At 42.4% G+C, this 14,146-nt stretch overlaps 1 protein-coding gene across 1 annotated transcript in view; it reads right to left on the bottom strand.

The window, feature by feature from the left end:
* CACNA2D3 (calcium voltage-gated channel auxiliary subunit alpha2delta 3) overlaps window positions 1–14,146 on the bottom strand; it is an 876,446-nt gene that overhangs the window by 237,545 nt on the left and 624,755 nt on the right. The window lies entirely within an intron of this gene.

Here is a 14,146-nt window from a genome sequence, read left to right as displayed (position 1 = left end):
ATGCCTGCAAGGTCATGTGGCTAGTAAGTAGCAGAGTCCAGAGTGAGACCAAGGCATGTGACACTTCTGACAGGGACCAAAATTACCATAGCAAGTCTGGTGGGAGAGAGATCCTTTCTAGTTGGCCCATTCTAGCCTCACATGAAACCATCTGTGAATGAGAATCCACTATCTTCAGTGGACAGTGTTTTCTGATTGTGTGAGTACTTCTCCATAGCTTTAGTTCCATACAAAAATCAGGTATTGTTCCCTCAATCCTCTTGGGAAGAGGCATTTTAAAGAGAAGATTCTAAAACCTAAGAGCCCCCACAGACTGAGGTCTCCATGGACTGGCTGGCCTTTGGAGAAAAGATCATCAAACTCAGTCCATCTTCCACCCATCTTGTTCTTTCAATGGATTCTTCAAGCTACAGGTATATAGGGTATAACATGGTTCACAGAACAGCAGCATGACTGTGTTAGAAATGAATAATCCTGAACCCCACTCTAGACCCTCTGAATCTGAATGTTTCAATAATTAGTATGCATATTAAAATTCAAGGAGCATTATTATAGGGCAATCCTTTCTACCATCAGTACTCATGATAGCTCAAGAGAAGCTTGTAGGCATAGGGAAGGGCTCCTACCAGAGACAGATGGGGCCATGTTTTAGCCATCTCTGTCAAGGTGGACCTGTATTCCTCCATGACTAACAAGATGAGGCAAGAATCACACGTTCACTCGAGGGCTGGGAATTTATGGTGTGATGGTTAATTTTATGTGTCAACTTGGCCATGGTGCCCAATGTTTTGATCAAACACCAGTCTAAATGTTGTCCTGAGTGTATCTTTCTAGATGTGATTCACATTTAAATAAGCAACCTTTGATAAAGCAGATGACCCTCCATAATGTGCGTATGTCTCCTCCAATCAGTTCAAGGCTTTAGGAGAAAAAAAAACAAGTCCCTGAAGAAGAAGAAGGAATTCTGCTTCCCGACTGCCTTCATCCCCTCCTGCTGGACCTTCTAGCCTGCCAACCCACCTTACCGATTTCCAATGTGTCAGCCCCCACAGCTGTGCGAGGCAATTCCTTACAAATCAATCGCTCTCTCTCCCCCACTCCATATATATGATATATATACTACAGATAGAAAGAAAAATGTATCTATCCCCTATGCTTCTCTTTCTCTGGAGAGCCCTGAGTGATACACGCAGTAATCATGTAATCTCTTATTTGGGGCAGCCTAATTTGGGTGTGAGAATAAGACAACAAACTTACTACTACATCATAATATTAATAACTAAATAATATTAACCATGAGATGATAATGACAGTTTGTGAAGACATGGTTCCAACATCTTGCTAAAAATACTTAAAGTATCCTATGGCCACCATTGGGGGTAGGGAAGGCCATTTTCAAAGGCAGAACCAACCCACATAAACACCTCTCTTAGGATTGGAGATCTCCCCATATCCCGACTCCTTGATTAATCCTCAACGCCATACAGAAAACTGATTTGAGCTGATCCATAACCCCGGGCAACTTCCACTTTGCAACTCAAATCAAAATTTCAAGCGATGCCAACATGTATCATGGATGAAATCAAAACATAGCACCGACAATAATGAGAAATGAGGCTTTTTCCTGCAACTGGTAGGACTCAGTTATAAGTCACTGGTAATCATTCTGGCACAGATACAAGATCATGGGAAACTAACTTCCAAATATTAAGCCAGCATATAGTATCAACTTCACTCAGAGGCTAATTCCAAAAGTAATTACGGCCCATCATTACCTTACAAAAAAAAAAAAAAATCCCCATAATGTTGCATGTGTGCAGAAACCACTCATTTTTTAACCAGCCTCTGGTAAACAAAGGAACTGCCATGAGCTCGGTCTAGCCACTGTGCTGGGAGGACATGTTCTCTCTCCTGGGGCAGTTCTGGCCCAGATCTGGGCTGGCTTGGCCAGCATTTTAACCTGGAGCCTTCTTGATGTGTACAGCTCACCAGTATGGCCACGAGGGCTGGTGGAGCCTGGGAATATTAGGGCGTGACATTAAGATATTCCTTTGCACCCACCAGCCCCATCTCTCCCAGTCTCACAGATCTGGGTTCTGTGAATCTTGAGCATTTTGTGGAGAAGAAACATCAACTTGAAAGTTAATTTGCACTGTGAGTGCTTTACAATCAAAAGTCTTTCTGTACTCCTGCCATAGGAAATAGCAACCAGGGGCAAAGGCGTTGTGTCTAGACCACCAAGCAGGAGTTATGGAGCCAACCGTGGCCAGACTCCCTCTGTCCCCACACGCTAGGGGGTCCCTGCTTTTTTCTGCCCCCTAACCTGTAGTAGCTGCTGAGGCAAAAGCTGCTTATGATTCATACACGTGGCTTCCAAGAAAAACGCAGACACAGAGTCAACATTCATGTTCCAAAGGGTAGGAATGGGAGAGGGAGGTCACCATGGTCCATCTGGGTAAAATCCTATTAACTTAAGTCCAAGTGGGAATCCTAAAATGAACTGCCATTCAACTACATTTGCCCAGGCTTTGAACAGGCCTCCGAAATGGTTGGTTGTGGCGCTCTGTTGTATAATAAGTGTATATTATTCCATATCCTTCATTTCCTATGCTACATAATGGGGACTGTTCTGGTATCAAAGGAAATGATGAATAATAATACCAAACATCTGGTTTATAAAACGCAAACTTGCTCAACAGATTGACTGCTTCCTGTCAGCTTCCCAAGTTAATCATGCATGTGGGCTTGTATGAATATGCATTTGGACTCATGTGTGAGTTACATGCAGTGGTGCCAGGGAACCTTCTACTCCTGATGCTTGGTTCGTTTTCCACCAGTGGCACTGCTGGTCTAGTCATTATCATTCATTGACTCCCTTGGGAAACATTCCTTGAGCATCAGCTTCTGTGCCAAGTTCCATGCCATGTGCTAGAAGACACCCAGGCAGGAGACGCAGGTCTTACACACCAGGAACCCCAAGTCCCCCAGAGGAGACAGAAAAGCAATGGGACAGAGGGAGAAATGCTGGCCAGGCCGGGCGCACTGGCCCTAATCACGTGAGCAGAGGTGCCATCTTCTTCAGGGCTACCCCAGACTAAAGTAAAAACATCCAGGAGTTACTGATACCTGTCAGGGTTTTTGTGACAGATTCACAATGCTTCCTGAAAAACAGTGTAATGACGGCAGGGACAAGTTCCCTGTTGCAGAGCAGTTCATCCATTTGCTTTAAACTTAAGAAGATGGATCAATGGAACAATGAAGGGGGAGACATTTTTAAAAACTGCCCAGTACTTTTCTCCACCCCCCCCTTTTTTGTGCAAATATTACCCCTTTTCTTTAGAGAAATCCTCTTCATCCCTTTCCTCCACAAGGTTCTCTTGGCAACTAACCTCTCCCAGCCTCTCCCAGCCTCTCCCATCTTGCACGTCACGGGGCATCACACCCAGGCTGAGCCAACAGGGACACACACACACACACACACACACACACACACACACATCACACATCACACACCCCCTGCCCAGGCCACCTGCTTTTTTTTTTTTTCCCCCATCTGGAGTTAATAGGAAAAACTCTCCACTCCCCTTTGCGGACGACTAGAAGAAGGTAGAAAGTAGAAGAAAGTAGAAAGCCTGACAACCAAGTCCTTGCCCCACAGAAAAGGGACTGGGAAAATAACGTCAACCCAGAGACAGGAGAAGAAATGTGTTTCTGTGTGTGTGTGTGTGTGTGTGTGTGTGTCTGTGTGTGTGTGTGTGTCTGTGTGTGTGATGGGAGGGGAGGAGGGGCAGGGAGGGAGGGAGAGGGAGTGAGGAAGGGGGACAGGGACAGAGGGAACCAGTCCCTGGATGCCTCCATCCCTAGGCTGAACTCCACACAAGCGGGCTTCCATTATTGGGTTCCTTGAGGCAATGTTTTTTTTTTTCTTTTTGCCCAAATGAACAAGGATTGGAATTGTAACTCTTATAACAGAAGAATCCTGAATTGCACAAGTGCCCATCTTGACCATAAATTACCCAGGTAGTTCTAGATACCCATTGAGGTGGTCCCAAGTACCTTGTACAACCCCCACGGGGAGACCTTGCTGAGGCCGGAAAGGCCAAAGGGAGGATGGCCCCAGCAACCTCAAGATGAGTGGTTGTGTGTCCTTTCCACAAGGGAGGAAATTTAGGTATCCCTAAAGTACCCAAATACTGAATGGCAGTGGGCAGTATTCTGGGAGAAATGAGGACTCATTATGATGGCATCAAAATTATTGTCATTAGGATTTTGTGTAAAACTTGGATAATGAATAGATTTTGATAACGAATAGCCTGCTTTGAGAAAAGAACCTGAGTGAGAAGTTGCAGAGCCAGAGTCTGCTCTGACAGAGATGGAAGAACCTGCCAGGAAAGAGGACAGAAAGGGAGACGGGTTGCGGGCACTGCCAGGGCCCTGGCAGGGCCCTTTCCACTGGGACCAGTTGTGGTTACAGGGATGCCTGGGGAGCCTCCAATTTGAAAGACACCTGTTGTGTTGCCTCCCTCACATCTCCATTCACAGGAAGCTTGCCAGGACCAGTGGCAGGACCCTGAGTCCCCTGTAACTGGAGGCCCCTGGGGGTAAGGACCAAGCCCTTGAGAAAGAAGGTGAGCTGGAGCCGGGCCCTCCAAAGGCATTTGAACCAGGTAAGGGCAGCATGGCTGACAGCCCATTTGAGGGCTGACAGGTGGTCTTCAGCAGAGCTTCCTGCCATCGCTGCTCAGCCCTGGAGGCTTGGGTTCAAATAGAAGTTTGTGCAGAAACGGGGAACCCAGCTCAGGAAGAGAATGGCTCTAAGCCAAGAATAAAGGCCAACTCACCAACTCTTCTCAAAGATTATATTTCTTCTATATGTTGCCCCTTTTAATGTTTATATGTTTTTCTCTTCTTATTAAAGTCAATCAACATACTAACTGTGTTAATGGAGTACATCATATAAATGTATGCCATAATACATAAATATTTTATACATGTGTACATAATTTGTGAGTACACAGCTGGGTTTCTACTGTGTTTTCCAACACCTGGCATGAACACCAACCTGCACTCCATGAAAAGGCACTGCCACCATCTAGTGGCAGTTGGAATGAATTGCAGGTACAAGGTCCTGGGAAATGAGCCTTTTCCAGAGGATAGCCTTACCAATAAAAATGTACTTAAAAGGCAGGCAATGTCACTTAGTTCCCCACCCAGTGGGAGCAAAGACAGGCTATATAAACTCATGGTTCTTTTAATAACCTGTAGCTTGACAGAGGAAAAAAAATAGTACCAAGAGGTGAAAAAACACAGCTGTGTACATCCTTAAATAGAAGATGATACATTTTGAAAGTAGATTGATTCTTTAAGGTGTGCAGGATCTGAGAATGTGACAAAGGAGTGCGGGAAGGGGAAGGTTTTCTCTTTCCTCTCTCCATGAGCTTAAGTTTACCAATGACTTGGGAATCCCCGAGGGCCATTCTTTTGGTAGCACATGATGAGGGGCAATGGGAACAAGATGGCAGCCATGTCCTTCAGTTTTCACACTCCATGGCAAGGGGTGGGCTGACAGTAGAAAGCCACCAGAATAACACTCTGCAAATTAGTGAGAGCACCAGGGAGTACAGCAGGGAAACAGAGACCTGGAACAGGGGATGTGAGCAGAGTATATGGCCATATAGAGACCCTCCACAGGAGCAAATCCCTGGACCTTGTCTCCTATTCGCAGACCAAAAAGTCCTCTATATCTACCCTTTTGATGCCTATCTATGGCCCTTCCCCCAGTTTTCCCACTCCTTCCCTCATCCCAACATCCTTATCTTCAATATTAAACAGAGATCAGGGAAAGAAATCTAGTAAGAGCCATACTCAAGGATGAGCCTTAACTTTCTGTCCTGGAGACACCTCCTTGGCTGGAGATGCAGACACTCTCCAGAGGAAGAACAGGTGCAAGCCACTGAAACGTGGAAACTAAATCCTATTGGTGCATCTTATGCTTGAAAAGTATCAGTGCACAGTATCAGCATTATCTGCTTGGTTGATGTTAATATCGTCTGACTCTGAATTTTACTCTCATTTAGATCTCCACAACTATTAGTGATAATCATGAAATTTACTAGCTGTTTCAACAGTGGTCAGTTTTAAATGAGAGGCTTTCACACACATATGCATATTTAAAAATTCACTTGTTCAATAACCTAAAAACCCTCTTTGAAATGAGGAGAGAAAGAATAGCTTGTTCCAGTGATAAAGTCAAAAGATTTCTAAATCACCTTTGGTAGTGTATCTGTGTATCTTTCATCTTTTTTTTTTTTATCTCTTTTCTGTATGGTTGAAAATTTTAATAAAAAGGACATCCCCATGAATTTTCATCTACCAACAGAATTTTATAAATAAAATCACCCAACAGCATATTCTTGCAATGGATATTAATGCCTTAAAAAATAATAATAATCCTAATCAAACAAATCTTTTTGCATAAAGATCAAAATAGTCCTTTAAACAAACTATGGTAATACTTTGACATGAAAATGCTATGAGAATAAAGTTTTTATATTCTGAGTTAAACATATTATGCTTCATTATCAGTATTTCAGATGTTCTTTATATAAGAGGTTTAGAAAAAGTAGGCATTACTATTTTTAATTGAAGAGCTGGTTCTTTCAATGTAAGCAATATGGATTATCTGCCTTTTATGATGCTACTCTGATGAACTGCTACCCTTTTAAAATCTAGACAATTTAAGAACACCAACCGTTGTTTAGATTCTCATTTGCACCGGCATCTTTCAACATTTGTGGAAGATGCCTGAATCCTAAATAATATAAGGCATTAACAAAGTAGCAGGGGAAAATAAGAAGAAACAAGAATAAGTAAATCTTCCAAGTAACATTTCCCCTCGCTTTGCATTTGATTGTCTTGGTAAAGTGCAGTCACTCAGTTCTCGAGAATGCTCCATAAGTGATATTTTGCTTTTAGCCAAGACATTTCTGCTTCTTACTGAATCATTATTACTTGCATCTGAGATTTAGAGAACCTGAATTCTTATGAGAGTTACTGTATTTTAAGTTGTCTAAATACAAAAGTAAACAGATTTCCCTCTTGGAACTTTGTATCTTGTATGAACTCAACTGCTGAATTTGTCTGTCTTCTTTTTCTCTTCTTAACAACCTGAAGACAACTTTGTGAGTGACAGTGTTGGATAATGTTGGAACATCTGTATGAGGATCTCAAAATGACTTTCTTCTTTTTTTTTAAATTTTATTATGTTGTGTTAATCACCATACATTACATCATTAGTTTTTGATGTAGTGTTCCATGATTCATTGTTTGCGTATAACACCCAGTGCTCCAATCAGTACGTGCCCTCCTTAATACCCAGCACCAGGCTAACCCATCCCTCCACCCCCTCAAAATGACTTTCTTCTAATAAAGTTGTTATTATTCGGGAAAATTTTTATGTTGCTTCCTCTTTTCCCAGTGTTTCTGAAATATGCCATTAAGCAGGGAAAATGTTTTGTGAGTAAACATCTAGACAGAGGGGAGATGCGGTCTTTGGTCAGGGACACATATACAAGTAAACCCATGGGGAAGAGTATATTACAGATCGACATATCTGAAAGCTGTTTTAAGAAACTGCTTTTTTTGTTTATTAGGGTACAACATGCTTATTTCAAGACTGTCCCAGAATAATTAACAATAGAAATTACCATGGGGCAATCGATTTTGGCTAATATTCATTATGGGCTATGACACATAACTGACCCCCGCCCCCCAGCATAGTGGAGCATTTATATTTTCACAAACATGGTTTAGACACCTCCCAAATAGATGCCTGAAAATACAGTCAACTGTCGGAGCTTTGGGGCCTGGGATAAAACCTTCCCCCTGTTTAAAGACCCCCTGAAACGTTGCTTCCTCCATAAAACCTTCTCTAACGAAGTGGAAATGGGAACCAGATGTTCTCAGACTTCACTACAAAGATAATCATATTTACTCTACAACCTAAGATACCATCTAGGACCAAATCTGTGCAAACTGTTAATACAGCAGTCACTGAACACTGTAGCTGGAAGAAAAACTGAAAATTCTGGAGGGTTTGTAAACTTCTAGGGTAGAAGTTGGGAAGATCCCTCTTTTTCTCCATAGCATTTAGCATAGATCTGGTACATAGGAAGTGCTCAGCAAATGATCCCAGAAAGAACAGATTCCAATCTTGCCCTCTTATTTATTTTATAACCAAGGCCCAAGGAGGAAAAGGAGTCACCGAGACTTGGTACCAGGATTTGGGCAAGCCTGTCCTTTTATATCCTGGGGCCTCCGCTTGCTCCTGGCTCCTTCACTCAGTATGTGTGCATACTGTGCCTGCACCGGTGTGGTGAGACTGTAAGGAGGTTCTGAGCACCTGGCGCTTACGTACTGCTGCCGCTGGTAGGGACAGAATGCTCGTGTAACAGCTTAGCTGACCACTGTGACTTCTCTGGAAAGCAGCACAGAGAGGAGAATCAGCTATAGGAGCATCTGGAATTAAATCCCAGAGCAGGTTACCCAAACTTATTAAGTCATTTTTATTCATACATCCTTCTATCCATCCATCCTTCCATCCATCCATCCATCCATCCATCCATCCATCCATCCATCCACTCATCCATCCATCCATCCATCCATCCACCCATCCATCCATCCACCCATCCATCCAACATCCATCCATCCATCCATCCATCCTTCCATCCATCCATCCATCCATCCATCCTTCCATCCATCCATCCATCCATCCATCCATCCATCCATCCTTCTATCCATCCATCCATCCATCTATCCATCCATCCATCCATCCATCCATCCATCCATCCATCCACCCATCCATCCATCCAACATCCATCCATCCATCCACCCATCCATCCATCCATCCACCCATCCATCCTTCCATCTATCCATCCATCCATCCATCCATCCATCCATCCATCCATCCTTCCATCCAACATCCATCCATCATCCATCCATCCTTCCATCCATCCATCCATCCATCCATCCACCCATCCATCCATCCAACATCCATCCAACATCCATCCATCATCCATTCATCCGTATCTGTTTCCAAGCACAGCCTGCTATTAAAAAACACTGCTTTAAATGTTTTTATATTTATGTAGCCTTAGATTTAACCCTGACACAGACCTTGCAAAGTATCCATGCCCATCTTGTAGGTGAAGAAATAAAGGTGCAAAGTACCTGGCACTGGTTCACAGAGAGCAGCAGGGTGGGGATTTAGGCCTTGACCCATCAGATGCTAGAGGCCCTGTCCCAATCACTATTCCCTCAACCTCCTTCCTGTGAAGGACAAAGGCAAACATCACGTTTTGCCTTAAGGAGCCTGGAGTGCAGTGAACCACGTTAATCATTGCTAAAGTAGGAATATTGTCCATTCTGCTTGGGAGGATTAAGTAGAATTATAGATGTAAAGCACCCAGTACGGTGCCTGGCACATCCAACAAGTACATATGCTCTTATAAGGACCATTCTAGGTGAGGGGAGAAGAGTTGATTAGTTCCTCTGGAATTCACCCATTGCTCTACTAAATTAGAACAATCCATCTCTCCATTTGAACTGCATTATCAAAAGAGAAAAAATATTATTCCTTTATCCCATGATAGAATATCGTGGCTGTAATAGTTAAACAGAAGGCCTTAGGAAGCAGTTGGGGGTGGGGAGAGGTTGGTTATTGAAATTCTGAAAATGGAGTGAGGTTAGGAAGGAAGCAGACCGGGAAGGAAGCTGCCGGGAGGAAGGGGCTGGGGAAGAAGAGACAGATGGTGCAGAAGCACCCAGCCTCCAAATTAGGTACTGCATCCCAGGCCTGGGCAAACATGGATGGGTCCAATCCAAGCACACAAGGGCTCATGACTCAGCAAGTGGTTCAATTCTGTGAGTCGTTTCTGGAAAAAGAAAATCCATACCATGCCATGAGTCCTTTGCCTGACATTTTTCTACTTCATGAAACTAGGTTGGGTTTTCCAAAATCCTTCCAGTGAATTTGAAGGGATAAACGTCTAACTTTCTGTTTTTGAACTTGTTAGCCCTGTTGCTGTGCAGAATTGAACAACTGCTCCAGTTTAACCCCAGAGGGTCATTTCAGTCGAAGCCTCTGGTGTGAGTTGTCTGAAAGCTCACACAGAGACATCCCTGAAGTTCTGGTGGAACCTGGCTACACTTGGGTTTGTAATGAATCTAGATCCATTAGCTGGGGGTCTGACCAGCTAATAACATGACTGGAAAAAGAATCAGCCAGCTGAACTATGACCAAACCAACAAGTACATGACTCCGTTTAGAAAGAAAAAACTGTAAAGGCAGTTGCTTTATTAAAATTAAAATCTCATGGTAGTGGGCAGAAGTGATAAGGTAGATCAACTCTGTCAGTGAAAATTAGAATAGTTTGTATGAAAACATTATACCAAAAAAACCCACAAAAAACTAAAGAAAGGCAAGGCTCTGCCTGTGAGTGTATGGTGTGTGTGTGTGTGTGTGTGTGTGTGTGTGCACGCACGCACGTGTGGGTTCTCCTGAGTAATTCATGGCATTTTTGTCCCATACCTGCCACACAGAAAATCACTCCAATGAAGACCCATAAAGTCAGATTAATATCATTGACAGTGATTTGGCATTGATTTCATATAGACGTGTCTTAGATTTACATTTTGACATAGATTTGGTTTCCAGATGAGTCAATGAATTGTACTGATTTTCATTAGCCCTGTGTCAGAATGAATGGTGTTTTTTACTGTGTGTCCACTCTCACTTCTTCTCTCTTACAGAACTCACAGTAACACAGTAATGCAATCACAAAATAAATGCTTTTCTCATGGAATCCCACACCTTTTGGGTTCCCTAATTCTTTCCTTCATTAAAGTATTCCATGCAGGTGTCCCCTAAATGATACTCTCTCTTCCAGGGTCTTGACCAATGAAGTGTAGATTCATATACTGCTTTCAGGAAATACATCTTAGTGTGTCAAGTGATGGATACAGCTGTCCTAAATCTACTAATAAATATAGAGGAACCCTCAAAATGGCAAGTCTTTGAGCTCATGATTGCCCTTGGGTCAATAAGCGAGCCCTGGAGAATGGCATCTAGAAACAAGGAAATCAGAACATCAGGTGTCCTCTGACGTCCTCTTCAAGACAGTCCCTAGGCTTGATATAAGTCATGCTGACATTAATGCCACCACAGCCAAATTCATTGGCTTTGTGAAATAGCTCTTCACAATTCTCTGCCTTCCTTTCTATGTAGAAGAAAAAAAGGTGTATATATTTCTTTGGGGAGGTAAGAACAATTATAATGAAAACAATCTTTTAAAATTCCATTGTTTTACTCAGATGTTTCTTTGACTTTCAAAAGGAAAGGCAGTTTCATTTTAGTAATGTTATGAGTAGGGTTTCTATTGTTTTAACACCTCAAGACAGTCATATTTTATAGTCATGCTTGATTTAAATAAATACTAGAAGACATTCATGTATCTTAAATACATGAGAATTTTTTAAAGACTTTGAATTCTCAAGACACTAAACATTAAGTCTGGGACTAGAAAGCACTGAGATACTAGGGATCTTTAAATCAATTCTTGGTTTTTGGCTTTACAAAAATACCTACTTTTTTTTTTTGAGAACATCAGATTACATCAGTGTTTCAAAACCATTTATAATTTATTTGTGTCAAATTTGTTTCTATTAAACAAGGTATACTACTAGCATGATGGGTGGTCTTCCTCCTTCCATGACTGGCTTCCCCTCTAGTTGGGCACTCAGTGTGGATGGTCTTGGCAAGCTCTATTCATGCGCTTCTCAGGAGAGTCTCCCATTACAAGGAGAAAACCAAGGCTTAGGGTGATGGCATCCTCGGCCCAAGTTTGCTAGGCAGGACTGGCAGTGTGGGGTCTCTACTCCACTTCCAGCCAACCCTGTAGTTGGTCTTTGGACAATTGGGCTCTCTTCCCTCTGTCATAAGAGTGGGACGGCCCCATTCTGTCACTCGTGCACACCACAAAGGGCTGGACTTTGCGGGAACAGAATGGGGTAAAGGTCACACTCCTCTGCTCCATTCTTCCCATTTGAAAGCCAAGGTAGTCTTTCCTTCCAACAAGCCCTGCACTGAACCGTGAGTAGGAGAGGCAGCACCTCCAAATGCGATTATAGTAGGGTAGGTAGCCACCCGGGTTCGACTGTGCCCCTGCACTTCCGTGGACCACAGGCTCAGATCCATGTTGCTCTAAGCATCTCACGTGGACTGGGCCTTTGACGAAAGACCAAAGATGATTTCTCTGTTAGAAAGTGAAGAGTTTTGATAAACAAATGTACTTTTTAGATTTGTTCTATGTAGGACATCACATCTTCTGATCACAGCTGTCTGTACCAAGAATCTATGTGTTTGTATGTGTTTTTAAAACTGAGTTTGGGGCGCCTGGGTTGCTCAGTCGGTTAAGCGTCTGCCTTTGGTTTGGGTCGTGGTCCTGGGGTCCTGGGATCGAGCCCCGCTCCCTGCTCTGCAGGGAGTCTGCTTCTCCCTCTCCTTCTGTGCTCCGCCTGCTTGGGTTCTCTCTCTCTCCCTCTGTCAAATAAATAAAATCTTAAAAAAATAAATAAATAAAAATAAAACTGAGTTTGGATTTCCCAGTTTTTCATTTGTTTCTGGAGTGAGTTAGGCTCAGCAAACAATTATTAGGCTAAGCCTTGTTTGTCCATTCATGAGTAATACACTTAGTTCACTATTTATGAGTAATACAGTTAGTACACTATTATTATAAATATAACTAGTTACTTATAAAAATACATGTTCACCGCACAGGGTTTGAAAAGTACCAAACTGTATTAAGAATAAAGCAAAATACTTGTTCTCCTCTCAGAAAGGAAATATCCACTATGAGACATGCCTATGCATTTCTTCCCAGTATTGTTTTGTACATCTGTATGTTTACACACACACACACACACACACACACACACACACACACACACTAAAAGCATAATGTACATAAAATGTTATATTCTGATTTTAAAACTAATTTATTTTCTTATATTGTTCAATTTCATTTTGACCACAATTTTATAATGTCTTCCTATCCTTTGGAACTTGGGTGACTTTTGCCACTACTTTATTATTGCTGGGTATGTTGGTTCTTCCTTTCCTCACTGTAGGTAAAACTGCAAGTCACTGACCGGTTTAGGTTACATTATTTCTACGAAAGAGGATTATTGGGTTAAAACACGCAAGTATGAAAGTTCTTCATATGTACTAGCAATGTATTCTTTGAGGTTTTTCATTTTGTTTTGTTTTGGTTTGGCTTTGTGTTTCATTTTTAACCAATTTTCATGCCTAAGAGTGTAAAAGCTAAAAACTAAAAAAAGAATGTATCTTTTCATAATTGAATTCTGGTTCTTACCTTGCTTTTATCCTTGTTACAAAATCCCATGAAAGTTCCAATTTATATGAAAATGGGATGAAACCTGAACATTTTTTCCAGATATACAAGTAAACATACATTATGAGTTTGTTTAAAATTAACCAATTAGCTTTTTCAAACAAGAAAGGCAAATAGCATCCTGCTTCCGCACGGAACTCCACGGCCCCACATTGATCCATATGCTCTGCCAGCCCTCCCACCAGTGGGGAGCCATGCACTTTGAATCTGGGGGTCTTGCATTCTTATACGAATGGTCTCAAACACAGAGTTGGAGAGGGCTATGGGAGAGGGGTTGGCCAACACTCACATGGATATGAAATGGGCAAACTACACCTTCTTCGTCAGCTAATCTGAACTGCCACCAATATACCCACACAGAACTACACTGGGGAACAAAGTATGGGGCTCTGTGATAATCATCCTGGTTCAGCAATATGCTGTGACTCTGATCTCCAGAGTTTCATCACACTGGTCATGGGAGAGCTGCAGTGGCTAGACTTGTTCTGGTTTCTTCTTCCCTGGCCTTATTCACAGAGCAGATCTACTAATTCGAGTGGCAGCTACCATCTTACAGACTCAGTGTAGTCAATCTTAACAGCCCCTTCTCGGGGATGCCTATAAAAGATGCCTGTACATGTTCCTATAAAACAGTAAACTATAAAGGGGGAAAACAGGGTTATCAAAACAAGATATAA

Source organism: Callorhinus ursinus, unplaced genomic scaffold (genome assembly GCF_003265705.2).
Source record: "Callorhinus ursinus isolate GAN/ISIS: 27379988/994484 unplaced genomic scaffold, GSC_fseal_2.0 scaffold15, whole genome shotgun sequence".
NCBI classification, from domain to species: Eukaryota; Metazoa; Chordata; class Mammalia; order Carnivora; family Otariidae; genus Callorhinus; species Callorhinus ursinus.
This window is presented reverse-complemented; position numbering and strand designations above follow the sequence as displayed.